The sequence below is a fragment of the Microtus oregoni genome, unplaced genomic scaffold (assembly GCF_018167655.1).
Source record: "Microtus oregoni isolate MIOR12 unplaced genomic scaffold, Mior012 000007F_ref0000211, whole genome shotgun sequence".
Taxonomy (NCBI): Eukaryota; Metazoa; Chordata; class Mammalia; order Rodentia; family Cricetidae; genus Microtus; species Microtus oregoni.
In genome coordinates, this window is record NW_024543066.1 from 5,282,458 (window position 1) to 5,303,800 (window position 21,343).

General features: G+C 41.4%; 1 protein-coding gene across 2 annotated transcripts in view; it reads left to right on the forward strand.

Annotated features, from left to right (window-relative positions):
* The window catches only part of Cabcoco1 (ciliary associated calcium binding coiled-coil 1), a 98,593-nt gene that overhangs the window by 70,410 nt on the left and 6,840 nt on the right, over positions 1-21,343 (forward strand). The window lies entirely within an intron of this gene.

Below are 21,343 nucleotides of genomic sequence, written 5' to 3' on the forward strand. Positions count from 1 at the left end.
CTGACACAAAGATGAAGGAAAAGGAGGGGGGAAAGCTGCTTCTCAGGGTTCAGGAGGACAGCTGGATGGACATCCACGCTGTGACCCGCAACAATAAGAGGGACACAGGGAAGAAAAGTGGTTCCTCTTGTCTGGAGCTTCTCAGATGCATCGTGTTTGCCCCTCTGCCTTGCTCACTTCGGCAGAGCTTGTCTCCCAGACACTGGAGTCTGCTGCATCCGGCTACCAACACAATAAAGGCAAGAACCGACTGCCTCACCTTTCCTGGACGTCAGTTTGCTTTCCAGTTGAAATTTAACCCGTGTATTGTGCCAACTACCACCTACAAGATGTTCTACCAAAACTAGATTCAAATCTCTTTAATAAAAAAAATTAAAATGGATAAGAGCCAAGGTTGAAGATAAAGACGCCAGAATTAGCACTTCGATTCTGTCCCTTGTTGTCTGGGAGCATCGGAAGAGCAGCATAACTTCTCCAGGCCTCTTATTCCTCATCCAAAGATGAGAATGAATATATGCCTAGGATTTTTATAAGGTAAAAAGAATAAAACAATGCATGCAGAATTCTTAACATGGCATCCAGCATGCATCAACACTCAATATACACTACGATGTCCTTGCATTTGGTCCTCTTTCTATACAGACCGTACCTTCAGCAGGGATACCACAAAATCAGTGTAGTGGAGACTATGAAGTGAGAGACTTCATATTCTGAGCATAAGAACTTATCTTAAATAATGTAAGGACAAGATAATAGGTTTCTTCACTCTTGCAGTCCTCAGAGGGGCCAGGGATGGGGGACTAAAAGGCACTGTGGGCAAAAATAGAATGAATTTACCCAATTCTTTACTGCACTATTTAACCTCTGCTTTCTTAATCATACGCACAGCAGGGGAAAGGATGTGCTAAAACAATTCATGTGTCATGAACAAAGCAGCCACGGATTTTAGCTCAAAAATCACGCTAGGAAAACCACCAGTTGGAAGTAAAGTAATAAGGCCAAATTTATTTTCTTAATTGAGTCTTGAGTTACAAGCAACCCTTTAATTACATTAATCAAGAGGCTTCCTCTTAGCAAATGATGAGGGAAATGTATTGTTTGAACTTTTGCTAAATTCGTTTCTAAAAATTGCTGGATATTATTCAAACATATGGAAAATAGGCCCCTTGATTTATTTTTCTTCTGGCTTTTTTTTTTTTGCCTTTATCTTTTCATTGTAGTCATAACAAAAGACAAACACACACTAACTTCTAGACATGACTGTAAGTCACATTTGAAACATTTAAAACATTTACATTTTCATGTTTTTAAGTCTTAGCAGGCCTTGACTAGACTAAATTACTTTGTTGCTGTTAAACTTTAACACCGTTTTTTTTTTCATTGTTCCAATTTTGGAATTTTTGATGTCTTTCCAAGAAAACTGGCTCTGTGAATTGCATGACTATCACCAGAGACAGCTTACCTACGTAAGACATGAGGAACCTAAGGTTATTGGAAATTCAATGAGTTTGCCCAAAGGTCATGTGATGATTGAATGTCAAAAATGGAGCTGGACCCAGGCCCGCTGGCTTCTTTTCTTTGCAAATGCCACGTAAATCTTTTGCTCTGGAATGTCCTTCTTCCATTTCCATTCTTAAAATGTGTTGTTACTTCCCTTGTTGGTCTGTCTCCCGCTCCATCCAACCCTGTCTGGACACTCTTTCTCACCTGACTCCACTTGGTCTCTGTGTGTTCACTAAGCATCCCTGATTCTTTGACTGACCTCCCTCCCCTGCCAATGAGTTGGCTGCCTTTTAGCTGTGTTTCTAGGATACTCTACGTACAACTCTACGTACACTTTGAATAATTATTTCTCTGACTGTCCTTACCCCACTGCATACCCACACACTGAACTGTGGCCTGTTTGAGAGCAAAGCCTGTATTGTTCATTGCTGAGCCCTAGACCTATACTGCATGGCCAGAAAAGACATCACGGCAATGACAGAGAAAATGGAAACCTTTGTTGGTTTGAAAGAGGAGCTTGTTATGTAGCCCAAGTTAACCTCAGACTTACAATCCTCCTGTCTCAGACTCCCCAGTGCTGGCATCAGGGTATATGCTGACACATTTGGCCATTAATGATTTTAGAAATAAGGAGCTACTCTTTTCTGTAAAAAGAGAGTATATATAGAAAAGCCTTTAAGAAATGCTTGGACTTAACCTCTGAAGACACACAGAACTTACAGAGGTAAGCAAAGAAAATGTTAAAATTTAAAGCCAGTTGTTTGGAATAAGCCCTGAATTAAAAGTCATTTACAGGAAAATTATTACAGGAAAGTTTTAAAATCTTATTTTATATTTCTGTTGTTGACAGTCACAGTTTGAGAATGCAATAAAAAATAATATTTTACAGTAAGTACCATAAGTGTATATATTAAACGTTTTCTATTTTCCAACCTTTAAAAACCATCACGATATCATTTGTATAGTGTCTAGCCAAGCCTGAGAAATAGAGCTTTGCCTTAGCAGTGCAGTCAAGCAACTCAGAAACAATTTCATTGGTCAGATATTTTATAAACAAAACTGATCCGAGACAGGTGTTGTTTCTCAAATAACTTAGTTCAAGATGAAGCCAGGAACAGTGGCACATACCTTTAAACCCAGCACTAGGGAGGCAGAGGCAGGAGGATCTCTGTGAGTTCACAACCAGCCAAGTCTATAAAGCAAGTTCCAGGACAGCCATGGATGTTACACAGAGAAACCCTGTCTCAAAACAAAACAAAAACAAAAACAAAACAAAGAAAAAGAAAAATCCAAGATGAAATTGAATTAGATAGATAGCCTTAGTCTTCTGTAGATGGTAGGCCTGAACTGTACCTGCAAATCAGTCTTTCTCACACTAAGGGGTGCTAAAGAAACAGAGTCGTCAAAAGGAGGTGTGATCACCTTGCTTAACCATACCTACACAGAAACCCTTGATCACCTTGGAGCTCATTTGGAAAAAGGAAAACATATACACGGCATAAGTCTCAGGAAGACAACAGTGGAGACAAATGATACATGGACAGTACTTTGTGCAGGAGGCGAAGCAGTATTAGTTTCATCCTAATTGTCCACCGTCATTCTGTGGACTTACATTTTAAGTAGATTATCTATTTGGGTCTCTTTTCTTGGATTAATGCATAGTCTTTTGAAAGTGTAGCAACCTTTCCATGCTGTTCCTGTTTATATATAGTCAGTAATGTTGTCAAGAGTTGTTGGAGAAAGGACTCTCTAAATACATGCCAGGAGTTAGCAGTATTTGAATTTTTTATATTAAACTATCAAATGTGTTTTCCATAATCCATCACTGGTCCTGCTAAGTGTAAACACTTTAAATAAAAATAACCATTGGCCAGCACAGTATTTCTCCTGTTCTCAATAATCAAAGAAATATGTATCAAAAATTAACTGCTATACACACATTCCCCAAGAGTCAAATCTATTTTGACATGTTTTTATTTTCTAAGAATGTTTATTGTCATCCATTTCTTTGGCATTGAGTCAGCTTGTGATAAAAAAGTTGACTGACAAAGGTGTTCCCCAGAGTCCACCATGCCCTTCCCTTTCTTGCTCCTCTCCGTGGCTGTCCCTGACTGTCATGCTACTCCCTTGCCACCAATATCCATCCCCCAACTGTGGCCATTTCTGCACAGTATTACAGTTGATTACATACATATTTGTTCCTCCAGTCTTCTAGCATCTCTAAATCTCTCCACTACATCCCCATTGAGGACAAAATCTTGCTCATATTGTACCTAATACATGACAAATGACCAGATCAATTGAGTGTGTCTACATATTTTACAAGAGGCAAAACTGTGTATGATACAGTGTAGAATTTGCTAGCAGAGTCACAAGGGACCTAGCAATATTTTTCATTTGACATGAACACACGTGTGTTGCACACACATACATAAACACACACACATACACACACCAAAAGAAAAATTAATGAAGCAGAAGTAGGGAATGGTTTGAAAGGATACAGCAGGGGCTGGAGACATGGCTCAAAGGTTAAGAGTGCTTGCTGTTCAAACATGAGAACTTGAATTTGTATCTTAGAACAAAACTTAGTACACAACTCCTAAATTCCTGAAACTCCACCTGCAAGGGATCTGATGCCCTCTTCTGGCTTCTTTGGGCACTGCACTAACATGTGCTCATACACACAGAGAGATGCACACATATATGAACATAAATAAAATCAATCTTACAAATAAAAAAGAAAGCATTGTAAGAATTGTCCATTAATGAATGTCTTAAAGACCACTCAAGTACCATATTGGGCACCGTGAGAACTAAAACCATTCAAACCTGGAAAAGCTACAGGGAGAAGTCTACAGAATCCAGGCCTGTACTCCCCAGCTCAAGTCTGCAGCTTTCACCCTTCACTTTGTCAGCCCTACATCTCACTCTCCTTCAATAACCACAGCAGAAAATATAATAATAAACCCTTGCTTATATAGGAGGTTTATCTTGTTAGTGCACTGAGGCCAAAGGAGCTCTTTAGGGGCTTAATATGTACTCTCCTGGGTGATTTAAAGGTGATAACTTGGTGTGTGATTCATTGCCATCTAGTTCCAGATAGTAATAATATGACTCAGTTTTTTACATTTTTTAGAGAAACAACTTGGCTAAATCCTTGCCACAGTTTCTTCCTGGGGTCATCTGGACTACAGTTCCCAGACTATCTGTGGAAAGGATGTGCTTTCTGTATAGGGAACAATTGTAATCTATCATAGCTGGTACCGGGTCCATGGATTACGAGAGTAGAATGTCAGCCTGGTGAATTAAAGCTTTGTTGTAGACCAGCTTGCTACACAATTATTTCCCCATTCATGTCCTATAAATCAACCTTGGGCTCTGGCAACCAGAAACTTCCGCCAAGCACGCCAAGCACCTAGGTTTTGTATTGATTGTGCTGTGTGGTGCATCGTCTAGAACCGCATGTCATTGCTGCTGCCCACTGCTTGAAAAATAAACTTCCCTGTCACTGGAACCTATGTAGGAGATTGTCTGTGTTCTCAGTTTGTGTGTGTGTGTGTATGTGTGTGTGTGTGTGCGTGTGTGTGTGTGTGTGTATGTGTGTGTGTGTGTGTGCGTGTGTGTGTGTGTAGCTGTATGGTATTTATGTTGAAATAATAGGAAGTGAATTTAAATAGAAACACTTCTCATGTCTTATCCCTCTACAAACAACACCAAAAAACATAATTTACAATAAATTATCACGGCATTTGTTGGTGCAGCCAGCTTTTGCTTTGTGAGCTCACACCTAAGCTCGCGAGATGGCACTTCAGAGCAGGTAAGCCGTACAAGGTACCTCTGGAGGTGATTAAATCTGACAGATGCTGGGGGAACGGTGAAGTGTAGAGGCACACCAGCAGACACCTTCAAAAATTCTTGTTAAAATAATAAAGCATCTTACGTAGCGATAGAAAAACGGCTCTGCTTAAAGAATGCACCGGTTAAAGTGTTAGACTTTCGTGTCTGAGACCAAAGGAAAATTATTCACCAATAAGCAACTAGATGAACCAATTACTGGAAAATAGACTGTACAGAATGCTGGTGATTTAGGGATGTGGAATATTATCTTCCCAGATGTCCATATTTACACATCACCATCAAACCCAGTGAGAATAAAGACTTCTGCGGCACATAGAAGCTAAAGAAATGGAGTGTGTCTTTTCATAACATTTTGATAGTCTCTCTGCTCTCCAAAACATGCCTTAAACACCAGATTCATCAAAGGTAAAGTCGTCCTCGCCTCCCTGGGCAGCGATGGCGATCAGATGGTTAGTGTTTACAATAAGACTCCCAATCAGAGATACGGTGCGACTTAATTGCAGACTGTATAATTAGATTAACCCAATTAATGAGATAGCTCAGTTTCACAATGCACCTTTATTATTTGAATGGTCTTTAGTCCCGGTTTTTTATTTCTAGCAGGGGAATCTTGAAACAGTTGCTTTGTCCTTGCTTGGTTTTGATTACCGCAGCAATGTTAGCTTTTCCAGATTGATAGGGCAATGCGTGGAAGCAGCATATTACAAGATACACCATTTTCTGGTGGTCTTGCGTAAATATAAGCACCTAACACACAGAGTTCCTTTGTCAATGTCAGCAAGTTCCTTGACTGAAGTAAATGAACGTATACCAGATTCCACTGTCGCGATAGCAACCCTTCTTCTTACCTCCACCATGTTCACATAAGAGTGAAAACCAGAAAGCCCCTTCAGGTGTCTCTAGACCTATATGTCCCTCACTGGGGAGCAGACTCCATCATTCTGAATTCTCAGGCTCCTGCCAATGCATCTTCATTTTATGTAACCCCATAGAGCAGAGACATCCTTCAGAGGCATCTAATCATGAGAGGAAGAATAAGTGACCACACACCACTGGATATTCCAATGAGAAGCAGCTTGAGTTCAGGGTGTGACTACCGTCCAAGAGGATAATCCTAAAACTCTATGTCTATCAGGGAAGTCATGCAATAAAGACTTACTGGCCATCTGAGCCCACACGATGTGGTCTTACATTTAGCTATTGTATAAATATCATTACTGCCCCACAAATCAGCCACCCACACATACATATGCACAAACACATGAATACTTTAAATTTTTTCTGTATGCCATACATAGTGTGGGTATTTTCCACACACCGACCTGAACTTGACTTAAAACCCACGGGCTGGAGTCGTTGCTCCTCCATCTTACAGACTGTCCTGACCCTGGGACCAGGAACGAGCAGGAGCTCCAGCTGCTGTGCCCGCACAGCAGATGGCGCAGTCTATAGTGCTGGGTTGTTAAATACAGTCCGTGGAGTATTATAACTACTCTCCTCCGTTTCCCACCCAAAGAAAGGAATGATTTGAAAAGTGAAAATGAGAGTCGAAAACCCACAGGACAGAATCAGAGCCACAGTCTCCAAGAGAAAGCCGAGACACCCCCGGAGGATTCAGGAGAGGAGGTTGAGACCACCCTTGGACTCCTTCCATAAGAGTCATGGATCAGATCTGGAATTAGGGACCAGGGGGACAAGGATGCTTAACCCACAACAGCACTCATTCACCCAGCTTTGACTTGAAAATTGTTTCAGCCATGAAAAATTACTTCCCCCACTGTCTTCCATCCTGAGTCATTGGGCCATATTTAATTTTAATCATTAATATGTAAAAATAATAAGTCACCAAAACAGTCCATAGTCAATTTTCTGATAAAGTAAATTTGCTCCCCACCACCACCGTTTGTGATTTAAATGGCCTCCAGAAAGTGTTTTTTGAAACTAAGTGTTAATTAAAAATATGGAAATGGATTTCAAGCATATTACAGTGCAGGATGCAAGAGGTCAGCACACACAACCATACCCACTCCTAAAAAAGAAAAAAATGTTTTTTAACTGTCCAGGTTACTGATTTTTCACATCCCTCTTCCTAGAGAAATCTGCGATCCTGGTGAAAACAGTAATTACAATGACAACAAACAGGACAAATAGCTCGCTGAGCAGAGCCAGCCTCTCTGTCACCACTGCCGCCACTCTTCCGTTACAACCCGAATTAGTCATGTTCTCACACCGCGCTGTAGCCCCAACCAATGCTTTCCACACCGCGCTGTAGCCAAGAGAAAATTCCATCTCCCACGCCATAGGTACAGGCCTTAATTTTGGGACAAGTTCTCTTACTGAATTTAATCGAGAACTTTCCTCTTCAGATCCCCAATGTGTGTCATTCCCCACCCCCCTTTATTCTTTTGTGCTTCCATTTCCTCCCCCATAAACTATAGATAAATATTTTAGCCAATCAAGAACTGATGTAGTGTTGGAATTACCCCCCCTCCAAAGGGTCAGATAATACCGGTTTCCTGTCAACCACAGGTGGATTCAAGTTCTTACTGGATTTCACGATTTTGTGTAACCACGGCTCAGTCATTTAACATCTCTGGTTTTAGATGTCGTGATGTCACTGAAACCTCCTCACAACAAAGCATGATTCCAGAGCGAGCTGGTAATGTGCTTTGTTAACAAGCCCCAGCCCATTTCTCCTAAACAAGTGTTTTACCTCCTCAGCACTTCTTTTTCTGAGTGGGTGCGGTGAACTTCTCAACCAGCGAGAAAGAACAACCACCACACGAGGATTCTTCTCAGATCACGCTTTAATGGAGTGCCCTTGATTGAGGGAGAGCAGGAAGCAAGAGGGGCCGAGAGCACTAAAGCAGCTGCTTATATATGGAGTAGGCACATGGGTCGCCCTGTGATTGGTTGCCACCATCAGCTGTCACCAGACTGCATCAGGATAGGTCCAAGGGCCCTTATCCACTGCGCATGCGGGAAGCAAGGGACACGCAGCTCCCAATGGGACAGGATGTCAGCGCCATCTTGTAATGGCGATTCTGTCTGGCTCCCTGCAAGTGGGGGCTGGCTTACCCACTGCACAGCTCCACCGCCTACCTTTACCAGGGTACTCAGAATGGGGTGGGGGTGGGAGATAGCGTGAAAGGGAAAAGCAATGCAAAATCTGTGAGTCTTGGCCCCGGAGGGTGTCATCTCCGCTGCCCTGAGGAAGGTTCCTGATGTGAGGATCTGGATGAAGGAGTGAGGTCTCTTCAGAATGTGAAACTACCCTATGTTTAGATTAACCAACACTGGAGCCTAGGATGTAGTAAAAGGCTGCTAGTTCATTTCCTGGCTGCCCTGACCCAAAATAATTACATAAAAACTTATATTATTTGCAGTACTGTTTGGCCAATAGCTTAAGCGTATTGCTAGCTAGCTCTTACATCTAGAATTAATCCGTTCCCATTATTTTATATTTTACCACAAGGTTCGTGGTCTACCAGCAAGATTCCAACTGGCAGCTTTCCCCTCTGGTGGCTCCATGGTGTCTCCTTGACTCTGCCTTCTTTCTCCCAGCATTCAGTTTAGTTTCCCCCACCTAATTCTATTATGCCCTGCGCAGACCATAGACAATTTCTTTATTAACCATTGGTATTCACAGCATACAGAGAGGAATCCTATATCACCTCCCCTTTTCTGTCTAAATAAAAAGGAAGGTTTTAACTTTAATAAAACAAAATTACATACAATAAAACAGGTATCAAGCAAGAATTACAGTTACAACATTTATATCTACTTTATCTTTTATCATAACTAAGGAAAACTATAATTATAACTATCTATTCTTCAACTCCATCAAAGACCCCAGAAGGAGATAATATTACCTAAGTGAATAGGAAGCACATTGTAAGCTACTTCCAAAACTCTAGAATTGACAGAAACATCTTGCTGCCTGGACAGTTACCCAATGTACCATTGGGGCATCCATTTTCAGCCTACAGGCCCATAGTATTCAGTAATCTTTATCATGAAGCAGGAAATTTTAAGATCTGTTCTGCCTTGTAATGGCAAAGTCCATCAGTTGCTTTCTTCTATATCCTGCAGAATGTCTGGCAGACTAATTCATGTAGCTGGAACACCAAAGAACCATCATACCTTTAGGCAAGTTCACCAGTTAGGCAAGGTCTGGGGGTCCTGCCTGTCCAGTTCTGGTGTGGGACAATTCTGTATTCCGTCAATTATGTTTTAAATAAATGCTGGTTGGCCAGTAGCCAGGCAAGACGTATAGGTGGGATAACCAGGCAGAAAGTAGAGGTGGAGCAAGGAGAACAGGAGAATTCTGGGAAGAAGGAAGCTCTCTCCCCAGTCCTGTCCAGACACCGAAGAAACAGAATGTGATCTACCCTGCTGAAAAAGGTACTGAGCCATGTGGCTAACATATATTAGAATAATGGGCTAATATAAGTTATAAGAGCTAATACAAAGTCTGAGCCAATAGGGAAATCAGTTTCTAACTAATATAGACTCTCTATGTGATTTTCTTTGGGTCTTACCAGCTGTGGGAACTGGGCAGGACAAAAACCCCAACAAGCAGGCCCTCGTGTTACAAGTTCATACAGCTTAGCATCAAGCAGTCAAGGCAAGAGCAGTTTAGTACCCAAGTGGCTAATCAATTCCATAACAAGCTTCTTTGGTGCCCATCTTCCTCTTGAAGTAGTTTGGTACTACCAGGAGCAGATGTTTTCACTGTCATGAAAAGTCCTAAGTTCTTAAACATTTTAAATGCCATATTTTGTAGTATTTGAAAGGTTTGAAGAATGCCTATCCATCTGAAATACATCTCTATACCCTAGAAAATCTAACTAACATGACTACAAACTTGACTATTATAGATGACTATTAATCTATATTTCTTAATTATACATTACATTTTTAAATGAACTACACAAACACAATACCTTAATCAAGATCAGAAATATATATACACAGCATAACAAAATTGACCTTAAATGTGTATCAATAAAACAAGATCCATACCAATGCAAATCTCTATAGCATATCCCCCCTTTATTTATTTATTTATTTATTTATTTATTTATTTATTTTTTTGGTTTTTCGAGACAGGGTTTCTCTGTGGCTTTGGAGCCTGTCCTGGAACTAGCTCTTGTAGACCAGGCTGGTCTCGAACTCACAGAGATCCACCTGCCTCTGCCTCCCGAGTGCTGGGATTAAAGGCGTGCGCCACCATCGCCCGGCCATATCCCCCCTTTAAATGTAAACAAACATTTATAGGTAATATTTGGGAATTTGGGTATAGTTCTTTCCAAACTTCTTACTGCTTTTTGTTGGGCAAAGTGATTTTTAGAAGTGTTTACAGTGTCCTTTTGGGGGTCATCGTCAATAAAACCACATTAGTCTGGAATTAATCCACAGGTTCTCATCTTCTGTGGAATAAAAAAGCAAAACCTCTTCTCCAAAGCAATATATCCTTAGACTCAAATTTTGGAATCAAGATACCTTTAAAATAAATATATAGGTTGGTTTAGCTTAGCAGCTTATACAATAAAATGTTTCTTCATACTTAGCTCCTTCACAGTCAAAAAAATTCAAAGAAAACACAATAATATATAATCCAGACTCTCTGTATATATTCCATATTTACATGGCTTATTTTCCTTAATCTATTACCTTTTCTACATGTTTACTATTTATTTTATTATCTTTACTCCTTTAACCTATAACTGTCTGTACTCTTTCATATTATATTTACTGTTTCTTTACTCTTTTTCTTCTTTCTTCCAAGCCTATGTACTTTTTAAAACACACTGTATCTCATCCAGAGGTCTTTTATGTCTGAATCTGTCCGATTGTGTATCTTTTCTGTCCAGGAGTGCTTCTTAAAATGCAAAACAGTTTGCCTAGGACTAAGACTGCTTTACCTTTTGGCTCTACCCAGTCCAACATGGTGGAGGTCTGTTCACTGCCTCTGAGAGCCATTCTCTCCACCTCAGGTCCAGGGTGGAGTAGCAGCAGGTCTGGGTCTCCATCCATTAAGCAAGTTGTAGCACTCTGTTCACAAATCCCATTTAAAAGTTCCATTGCCGGACCCTCCCCCCAAAAGAGTCAGAGTTTGTGCTAGCAGAATGACCCAGGAAGCCATGGTTTCAAAACCATGCAGTTTTGTTTTTGTTTTTTTTTTTTTGTTGTTGTTGTTGTTTGGTTGTTTTTGCTACCCCTGAATCAAGAAGACCTATCTTAAAGGAACTGTGGCACGCCACCAGCAAACAGAGCAAGAAGCTGTGTTAAACTCTGGGTTTTTGTGTGTGTGTGTGTGTGTGTGTGTGTGTGTCTAGAATTCCTCTTTAAGCTTTCTCAGGTTTTATGTGGATATAGAAGACCACGTTAGAGTGCCAATTCTGTATTAAGAGGCCACTAGTTCATTTTCTGGCTGCTCTGACCTGAAATAATCACACAAAACTACATTATTTACAATACTGTTTGGCCAGTAGCTTAAGTGTATTGCTAGCTAGCTCTTACATCTAGAATTAACCCATTTCTATTCCCTTCCTTATATTTTACCACAAGGCTTGTGACCTACCAGCAAGGTTTCAGCTGGCAGTTTACGTCTTTCCCCTCTGGTGGCTCCATGGCATCTCCTTGACTCCGCCTTCTTTCTCCCAGCTTTCAGTTTAGTTTTCCCCACCTAACTCTATTCTGCTCTGTGCAGGCCATAGACAGTGTCTTTATTAACCAATGGTATTCGCAGCATACAGAGGGGAATCCCACATCACTGGGGAGATGGATATAAGTGTGAGGACCAGCCTTTGATGGTCAGCAGCCTGGTGGACATGGTAGCCCACATCTATTGTCAGTGCTTGGAGGATGGAGACAAGGGAATCCCTGAAAGAGACTGGTTATCTAGATTAGTAGAAGCTGTGATTTCTGGGTTCAATTGAGAGAGCCTGTGTCAGGTAGGGAATGATCAAAGAAGATACCCAATGGCAACCTCAGGCTTCTACAGCCATGTTCATAGATATATACACACATGAGTATTTACATACACACACCTGTGTGTCCACTCACATGCAAACACATATGCACACATACACAGGCAACAGGCAAAACACCATCATCCATCAATTCATACACAAATGGACGGTCATGAGACAACCTAGAGGTGTCCCCAAAGACCTTTGCAACTGGTGTAGCCTTATACCCAAGGCCGAGAGAGCAACCACTCTTCTGTGAGTCCAGTAGCTGTACAGCCCCTGACATCACTAAGATAGAGAAGATGGGAGGAGGAGGAGGTCTGCGAAGGCAACAAAACAGAGTGTGGAGCAAGCCCGGGCCTGCGTAAAATTCCAGTAAGCGGCAACCGTAGAGCCGAGCTAGTCTACATTACTACAGAAAAGCACAACCTCCGTCTTGAAATTCAGTAACGTGGAACATAACTTCTGTGACTGGAACAGAGACAGCCTAATGCCACTCCGAAGGACTTTACAGAAAAACCAGCTGAGACACAATGGAAGCAGGAGGAGCCAGTCTAGGACTTCAGTAGGCACTGGGGGCGGAGCCCAGATTTCTAGAACATTCCAGCCTTGAATCAAGATATCATCTAACTATTTCAGAGATGCATTGAAGACTAAATTGGCATAATTTGCTAAATATAGGCAAAAGGATTTTTTTTAATGAGAACTCCGTGTGTAAGAACAACATTGTCCACAAAGCCCGACTTAGTCTTAATTACTAAGATTTCTTATCTGACGATAGAAAACTCCAGAGCCTTAGAGTTCCTTCAAGCCTGTTCTTTGCAGTTCGTGACTGCCCCAGAGGCTTGCCATTCAAACGCACCCGCTAGACAGAGTAAAGAGCTGAGCATGGAAAAGGAAGGGCCCGGGGCTCCTGCTAAGCGAGTCTGCTTTTACAGTTACAGGCTCCAAAAAAGTGACCCAGGCAGTGACGTCTCCAACACAGGAACCTTTTCCTGCCAGCCTGGAGACAGCACCACATACAATTAAGGAACCAGCTAGCCAGAGATTAAAAGGGCGAGTCAGGGAACCAGGGAGAGCTAAGCAGAAAGGCAGAGAGATATTTATAACTGTGACAGCAAGTTTCCTAGTAAGAATTTATGAGCCTATCGGAGAAGAGGGAAGCACTCAGTCTATGAATTTAAAAAAAAAAAATCCAAAACGTAAACATCATGCCCTCGGCAAACTCTCTTTAGCTGAAAACGAAGGCTGAGGTTGACTAAAGCGAAAGGCTACATTTTCGTGGTCTCTTGTTTCCTTGATGCGAAGGGTTACCGGCTGATTTACAACTTCCCGTGTTGTTTTTCAAATCTATATTTGTCAGCGCATTTTTTAATGTCAGATTACTTAAAATAGACACGCCGGGTCTTCGCCGTCAGGAACAATAACATCCATTGACTTCTCTAACGCTACAAGTTTGAGAGCACTTCACAAGCATCCTAAACGTTTAGCCTCCCCAGCGCCGAATTTCTAAATGGAATTCATTTCGATGTGGTTTTAAGAAGTTGTTTTTGGGTTTTTTGGGCCCCCCTCCCAACCTTTCTGATGACTCTAGGCCTAGAGTTTCATGAGAACGCTTTGAAGTTAAGTGAATTACGGGCCGCTTCATCCTAATAGACTCGGTCTCCTCTTGCTCAAGGATTTTAAACAAAGTAACAGAAAGCACCCCCAGCCCCACCCAAAAGACTAGAACCAAAGAGATTTAGTATTTTCCCATTGTAATTTCTCTTCTAACCACTATAATTTATTGTCTGCAATAATTTCTGCAAATTACAGGTAGTTAGCTGCTCAAGAAAAGAGAGAATATTCTGAAAATTGAAAACCATGAAATGGCTTCATCTGGCTATAAGCCCTCAGCAGGGCCAATGAAAATGCAGAAGATAAAAAAGTATAAAACCCAGACTTTAAGTTCACAGCTGACAATTCAAAGCAGGCTTTCTCCTAAGATGATCGCTTAACTCATCTTTCTGACTCGGCAACTGAGAGTGCTGCTTAATCTCAAATCCTTAAAAAGATTATCTGATGTACTTTTTTAAATACTAAAGCACTCAGAGATCATGCGGTGTACTCAAACAAAACTGCATGTATGACTTGAGTATTTTTGAAATATTTCAGTGTCCACGGGTCCCTATTGCGGACAATAACACGGTCTGGTAAACAAGCATACTGCAGGTGGTCCAAAAACAATATTCTGAAAAATCACTCGGTGTTTCCCAGCTATTTATAACCGTGTTTTTGACTCTCCCCCTGAGGAAGTTGCCGGATAGTCAGTCTAAGAATCAAAAGTACAAAGCCAAATTTAGTACTTTCAAGATCACTGCGGCTTCGTCTTCACAAGAACGCGCTCGCAAGGCCGCCTCGCCTGGCCCGGATTCTTTACTTTTGATAAAAAAGTGTGAAAGGGAACAAGTGAGATCTAGGCCACCACAGGCCACATTTGACACAGAAAAACAAAAGATAGACTGATAAATGAGGCAAGGGAGAGAATAAAATCCCCTTTATCTACCAAGCGAATGATTTGCTTCAGTTCTGATAACGTGAGACAGTTGTGAAATGCCTAATACTATCAAAGAGAGCGTTCCTGGGCCCAGGGAACTCACCCGATGAGGTGGCATCGGTTGTGTTTGTGACACCCTTGCTGATGGGAAGCACTGTGGAGAGCACATCCTACTGAGCACACCAAGTGGCCTGCGCGTGTTAACAGATACAGATAGCATGGACCCATGTCATCAAATATGGCTGCCGTAGTCTTGTCTCCCAGTGACCCCATCGGCGAGATGATCTTTTGAATAATAACAGTAATTATAAATAATAATAAGGTTTAATAATACCTCCCCCCTTTGAAGAACGCCCAGCATTTTTATCCGCATTATCTAATTTGTGCTTGAAACAATTCAATGTAGTAGCCAGGTAGCAATTATCATTACCCTCGTTTTATAGATAAATAAACCGAGGCCCAGGGATTTTCTTCACATCACACAATTAGGAACAGAGCCAAGCCCGGAGTCTATAATTCAGCGCTCTCCATCTTCCAGATTACTGTGTCCTCAGAAAATATCTGGGCATCCGAAGAACAGTTCTGCCCCTTAGGAAATGTTTGTGCTGGAGTCAGACCAAAACATCTTTTGCTTCTAAACTGCATTTATACTAGAGAAGGTAGGCCTTTTCTGATTCATTAGCAAGGGGCTGGCTGGCTGTGGTCATGATGAGAGGCACACCCGGGTTCCATCAAATGGTATCACTGGCCCCAGAAAGAAGAACACTTGAAAATCTCAAAGCTCTCTAAAAGACTCAAGAATCGATTTAATTAATTAATATATAAATTAATATATAATCTATAAATATACATATATGTATATGTCATACACACACATATATATACATATATGTGTACACACACACACACACACATATATATATTTCAAACCTGAGTTAAACATGATCAAGTCAAGATACATTCATAAAAATGGGCCCAAGGTGTTAACTGGTGTACCCTAGCCAGATTGCAAATTGGCTTTCTGGGGCTTGCCAATTTAAATTCTTCCCTGCAGCTTCAGCTGGAGTGGGGTGTCTTCATTTCCTGCCCCGACTTGTTGTGCGGTGCTACCGGTCCCAGCTTAGGGTGATGAGCGAGGGTGTGTGTGGATCTGCCCGTCCCGAAGCCCTGTTAAGTTATAAATGTTCAAACTACCAGTGTGCTGTGGGTAAAAATAGCACTCGCTGTTAGATGTCAATTCATAGCCTGCAGGAGCCTAGCAATGTTGTGAACCTTTTCAAAATGTAAATACTTCATATTAAGCATAGGAGAGAAAAATTAATGGGCTGCTTCTGCAAAAACATTCCCAAGTCAAAAACCCAAAAGAAGAGGAGAAGGAGGAAGAGGAGAAGAGGAAGGGGAAGAGGAGAAAGAAGAGGAGGAGGAGAAGGGCACTTCTACCAGAACTGCCATCTGCAGCAATGGGTATAGTAATAAGTGTGTGATGACCAGAACACAAGAAGAAAACAACTCTAGGAGTGGACTGATGAACCTCTCTGATCATCTCAGCTTTTGACTTTCCTCTTTTAATTTTCAGTTTATGGCTTTCTTGTGCCCTTGCAGGTGCTATTTGTATGCCACTATTTTCCACGCAGTATATTGTGGGCAACAGGACAACATTTGTTGTTGTTGTTGTTGTTGTTGTTGTTAATTTTTTTCCAGAAGCACACAAGCGCTTCTTCATTAGACTTGCTAATGAGTCAGGCCTTTCCTGGGGGGGGGGGGGGAGCAGTAGAAACTTTACAAGAATTGTTTTGTGCCTTTTCCCCTCAGTTCATGGTGGGGAAAGTTGGCAATCAAGTTCGCTTTTTGAAACTTTGACATATTTTAGTAAGTTCTGATTTACATATGAAGTCATCCTCCAACAATTCCAAACAAATGTCTTTTCAAAGTGAGTCTACTTCTTGCCTTTGGCTCACAGCAGAACTGAGTAGATTGTTCTTGCTTTTCGACCACTCAAAATGGTGGAAAGTTGTAGGCTCAGTATATCCTTTAACGTCACGGATCATACAACGACAGATTTTAATAACTGCCAATTCACCACCTTGAGGACTCTTGAATGGTACAAGCATAACCCACAAACCATTTGTGGTTTACCCATTCCCCAAAGATTCATTGCTAAACAGAAGCAGTGGGTGGGGGTCAGTACCTTTGGAAATGTTAGCTCAGAAAGTCTAGAAGAAAGAGCAAAGAAGTGCCACAGCATGTGCCACGTGACACCGTCACATGACTTCTCAGACACACTAAGATCTGGAGATGGAGTCTGATTTCCTATAAGCGTATTTTCAGAGCCAAACTGACCCTCCAGAAGAGGTCAAAATTCCTAGCGTTTATTCCCATGGTAGACATCCAATTCATATTGGAAACACACATTTCAAAAGATTTCTAGTGATTTCATTTGGCTCGCAAGTAAAGGGCCTACATTAGAAAGAAAAAAAAAAGAAACAATTTTTGATGGTGGAGTTTTGTACTGATGAGTATTAAATTATGCCCAAAAGCCTGTCGTTTGCTATTCCTTAAATACCGTAGCCCAAGTCAAGTAAAGCATGGATTACAACCACCTTCAATAACACAAGTGTACACAAAGAACAATACAGCCAGCTTCAGGTAATTTCCATGTAACAGATAACATCTGGGGGAAATGCAGAAAGTAAGTTATGCAAAACTAATTTGCAAGTGACCACATCTGTAGACGTTATTTATTGCATGTTCACTTAACAGTCCATTATTCTGTTTAGAACTCGCTTCTCTTCTTTATTAGAGCTTTTAACGTGCTCACCTTGGTTCCAACGGCCTGCTCATAATCAGGGGGGAAAAAGTCTAAGTGGCATTCACGTGGAGCAACGTAGCTGTTTTTATTATATCCGTTTGTGTGCAAGCATTCAGAAATGGCAAGAGAAACATTGATTGCTTTCCATCCAAAGTAATACTTAGGGGTGTTTGAATGTCAAGCAAAACCAGTCATTTGGCCAAATGGATGTGTGTATATATCAGAAAGTCCTACCTTTTTAGCTCAGCGTTAGGCCTGAGGCAAGTCTCTCTAAGCACTTCCCTTTGGTTCTTGGTCTGAATGTCTTAGGTGCTAGTCTCCTGTGGAAAGGGGATGGGGGTGAGAAGTGGCTGAATCCACACAAAATATGCTGTTTGTTGGTGTTGTTGCTGTTGTTTTAGTTTTTACATATGTTTACTTTATCATTTTTCTGTTTCTATTTTCCCAGTTCTAAAAGGTAACACATTAGACTTCTGAGGGGGGAAAATATGAGACAATTGCCATCCTACAGGAATGTATAAAAATAGTTATAAAACTGGCTTTATTTAATTTGCTTCAACTATTCGTAGACTTGAGGAAATTATAATGTTCTCTCAGAAAATCTAACTCAATAAAGCTGACCATGTCTCTCTGTTTTAAATAGATTTTATTACAGAGCCAGTGATGTTGTAAAACATGAGGTTTTGTTAAAAAAAAATACAAAGGCCTAATTGTATTTCTTAAAGAAAGTAGTACTGCATCAGACGGTTTTATTCTAGCATGTTTGCTGGCTCCGCGTGCTCACCAAAATTATTGATTCTAATTTCCCTTGGACTTGTTTTTTAAGGAAAGCGATCACTTTCCATAGAGAAAAATTCACTGTGATGATACTTGGGATCCTTCTGTTTATTTCAAACTTTGTATTTAAAATTGCACCTTCGTCTACTGCCTAGCACAGCTAAATTTAATTCTTCGTGAAAGAGAGAAACAGCTGTGGTTCGGTTCATTAACAGTATGCAGAGCATGCAAAGAAAAGAAATTCTCACCCCCACTCCTGTGCATGAATTGAATCAATTTAATAGTTACATGAACTACACACATTAAAAAAATCAAGAGAAAGAAAACCTCAACTGTCAGCCGTAATTTCAGTTTCTGGGAATAAATGCAAGCTTCAGTCTACCAAAGAAAGGAATCATGGAACCAGAGATCCAAGTCTTCACGCGGGTGTTAGGGCACATGTGTGCATGCACGTGCACACAGATGCACCTTAACACATTCATTCACACACACACACACACACACACACACACATATATACACACACAAAATTACACACAAAATACATTCACATACATTGACTCATACACATATACATTCATACACATGTGCACATCATATATACATACACACAGATACATATGTCCATATATACATACTCCTATACATACTCTCATATGCACATATACACATACACATAGGCACACACAGTTACACATTTACACAGACACATCACAAATACATACACATACACTCATACACATAGACACATATACACACCTCACATACATACATACACACATATATATAGAGAGAGGAAGAACAAAGGCAAAAAAGAAATAAAGAAAAGAGGGAGGGAGGGAAGAAGGGACAGAAGAAAGGAGGGAAGGAGGGATGGGCCTAAGCTGTTAAAGTTCTGGAGGACTTGAGTTCAATTCCAAGCAACCATATTAGGAGCCTCAAAACTCCCTGTAACTACAGCTCTATGGGGATATGATGCATTCTTCTGGCATCCAAGACACATACATACATACATACATACATACATACATATCCTTTTAAAAGGAAATCTATCAATCAATCCAGACCACAGGGGTGTGGGGGAGAAAATGTAAGACTTGAACACAAACATCTGTTTGCATTTAAGTGTAGAATCTGCGGAGAACTGGGACACCGGAGGGCAGATCGTGGGCTCTGCTTCACCAAATGGAGACACTCTCTGGAAAGAATGTCAGTAGATGAGGATAAACAGGCAGAAAGCCCCAGCCTGTGTGCCCAGAGCACAGCGGCCATGTGGGTGACAGTGAAGGAGACAACCTTCTACCTCAATGAAAAGAAAACCATCCCCGCCCCACTCCCGCCCATCAGCACATGCTCAGAGCTTGCAGCCAATCCCATCAGCTCGGATTCTTCTTTCCAGTGTCTCACTGGTCACCGGCACCCCCAGACACACCCTGCACTACACTCTGTTTCTCACTATATATTAAAGCCCCGTGCCTCCAAGCTAACACCCCCTTTTCTTCCATCATCGGATTCTCATGGGAGCTTCTTCATTTCTCCTGCAAGATTTCCAAGGCCACTGAAGCATGATCCGCCTCCATCTTGCCTGGGAAAGCAAAGAGCAATAGATTTAGGAGTTTGCAAGCCAAGTACAGGGTGGGCGCGGCAAATAACTGTGAGAAGATGGGGTTCCTTCGCCCCTCACTCGGCCAAAAGCAACAGCTTGTTCATGTTAAGAGAAGAAAGCCCCACTGCCCTGATGGCCCCTCAACCTTCTGATGAATGGGGAGTTTACTCAAGATAAATAGCGGGAGTGATGTCATCCAACAGAATAAAAATCAAATGCTTAGCAATAGCAATAATTTCCCAGGATGGCTACTTGATGACGTATTGCAGCTTACTGAAAACAGCAAAAGCGAAGAAGTCACTGCCCCAGGCTTTAACGCCACAGCTGTCACTAAGCAATTATTTGATCTTAGACCAGTCCCTTCAGCTCGCCATTGTGAATATCCCTATATCTACAATTGAAGAGCAATTTCTCATGTTTGCAAAATAAATAAATAAATAAATAAATAACAATATAAATTCAGTCCAAATGCACACACACGGGCAAAGCCAGGGAACAAATCTACCTCTAGCACGCTTCAAAGCCTTTAAAGGACAAACATGAATATTTAAATGATGGGACATAACCAGAGAACTTAAGAACGAATGTACAATTCTTTCATGGTTTTTCCCCCACCAGCATCCTAAGATGGTAATTAGGGGGTGGGGTACGCTTTCCCAAAACTCTATCTTCAAATTTGTATGCTCAGGTCCAACTCTGTCAGCACACCGGCGAGGGACCACATCTCGGGGCTCCACTAACAGGCCTGTGAGAGTCTGCTATGTAAACTGGAACAAGTTATTGATTTATAGGAGGTATGCGAAAGACATAAAAACCAGAACATTCAAGTAGGCTTGTCTTTGCAGATCAACTGAGATGGGAAATTAAATTATGGTCAAAAACATTGCTTGTTAGACATGGAATCAGGACAAGAGGAACTGATTAAATGACTCAGAGGTTTTACCTGGTGGTGGCCGGGTGGACCTTGCCAACAATGGCATCCATGGCTCTCCTCGCCCTTCACTGCCTTTGTTGACGGTCTCCCTCCAGTGCATTTACACCCCCTTGGCAAAGCTGTGGCAGCAGCTCGCTGTGAAGTTTTTCTCTGTTATGAGTTCTCAGTGAGCCCCTCTGATGATTCACAGTGCTCTGGGGCTATAAGCACATTCTACTTCGAAGATTCTATTGTGTTCACTGCTCTGTTCTCTGTGTGTGTGTGTGTGTGTGTGTGTGTGTGTGTTTGTGTGTTTTGTGTGTGGTGTGCATACACACACATGTAGCCACCTGCAAGTGGA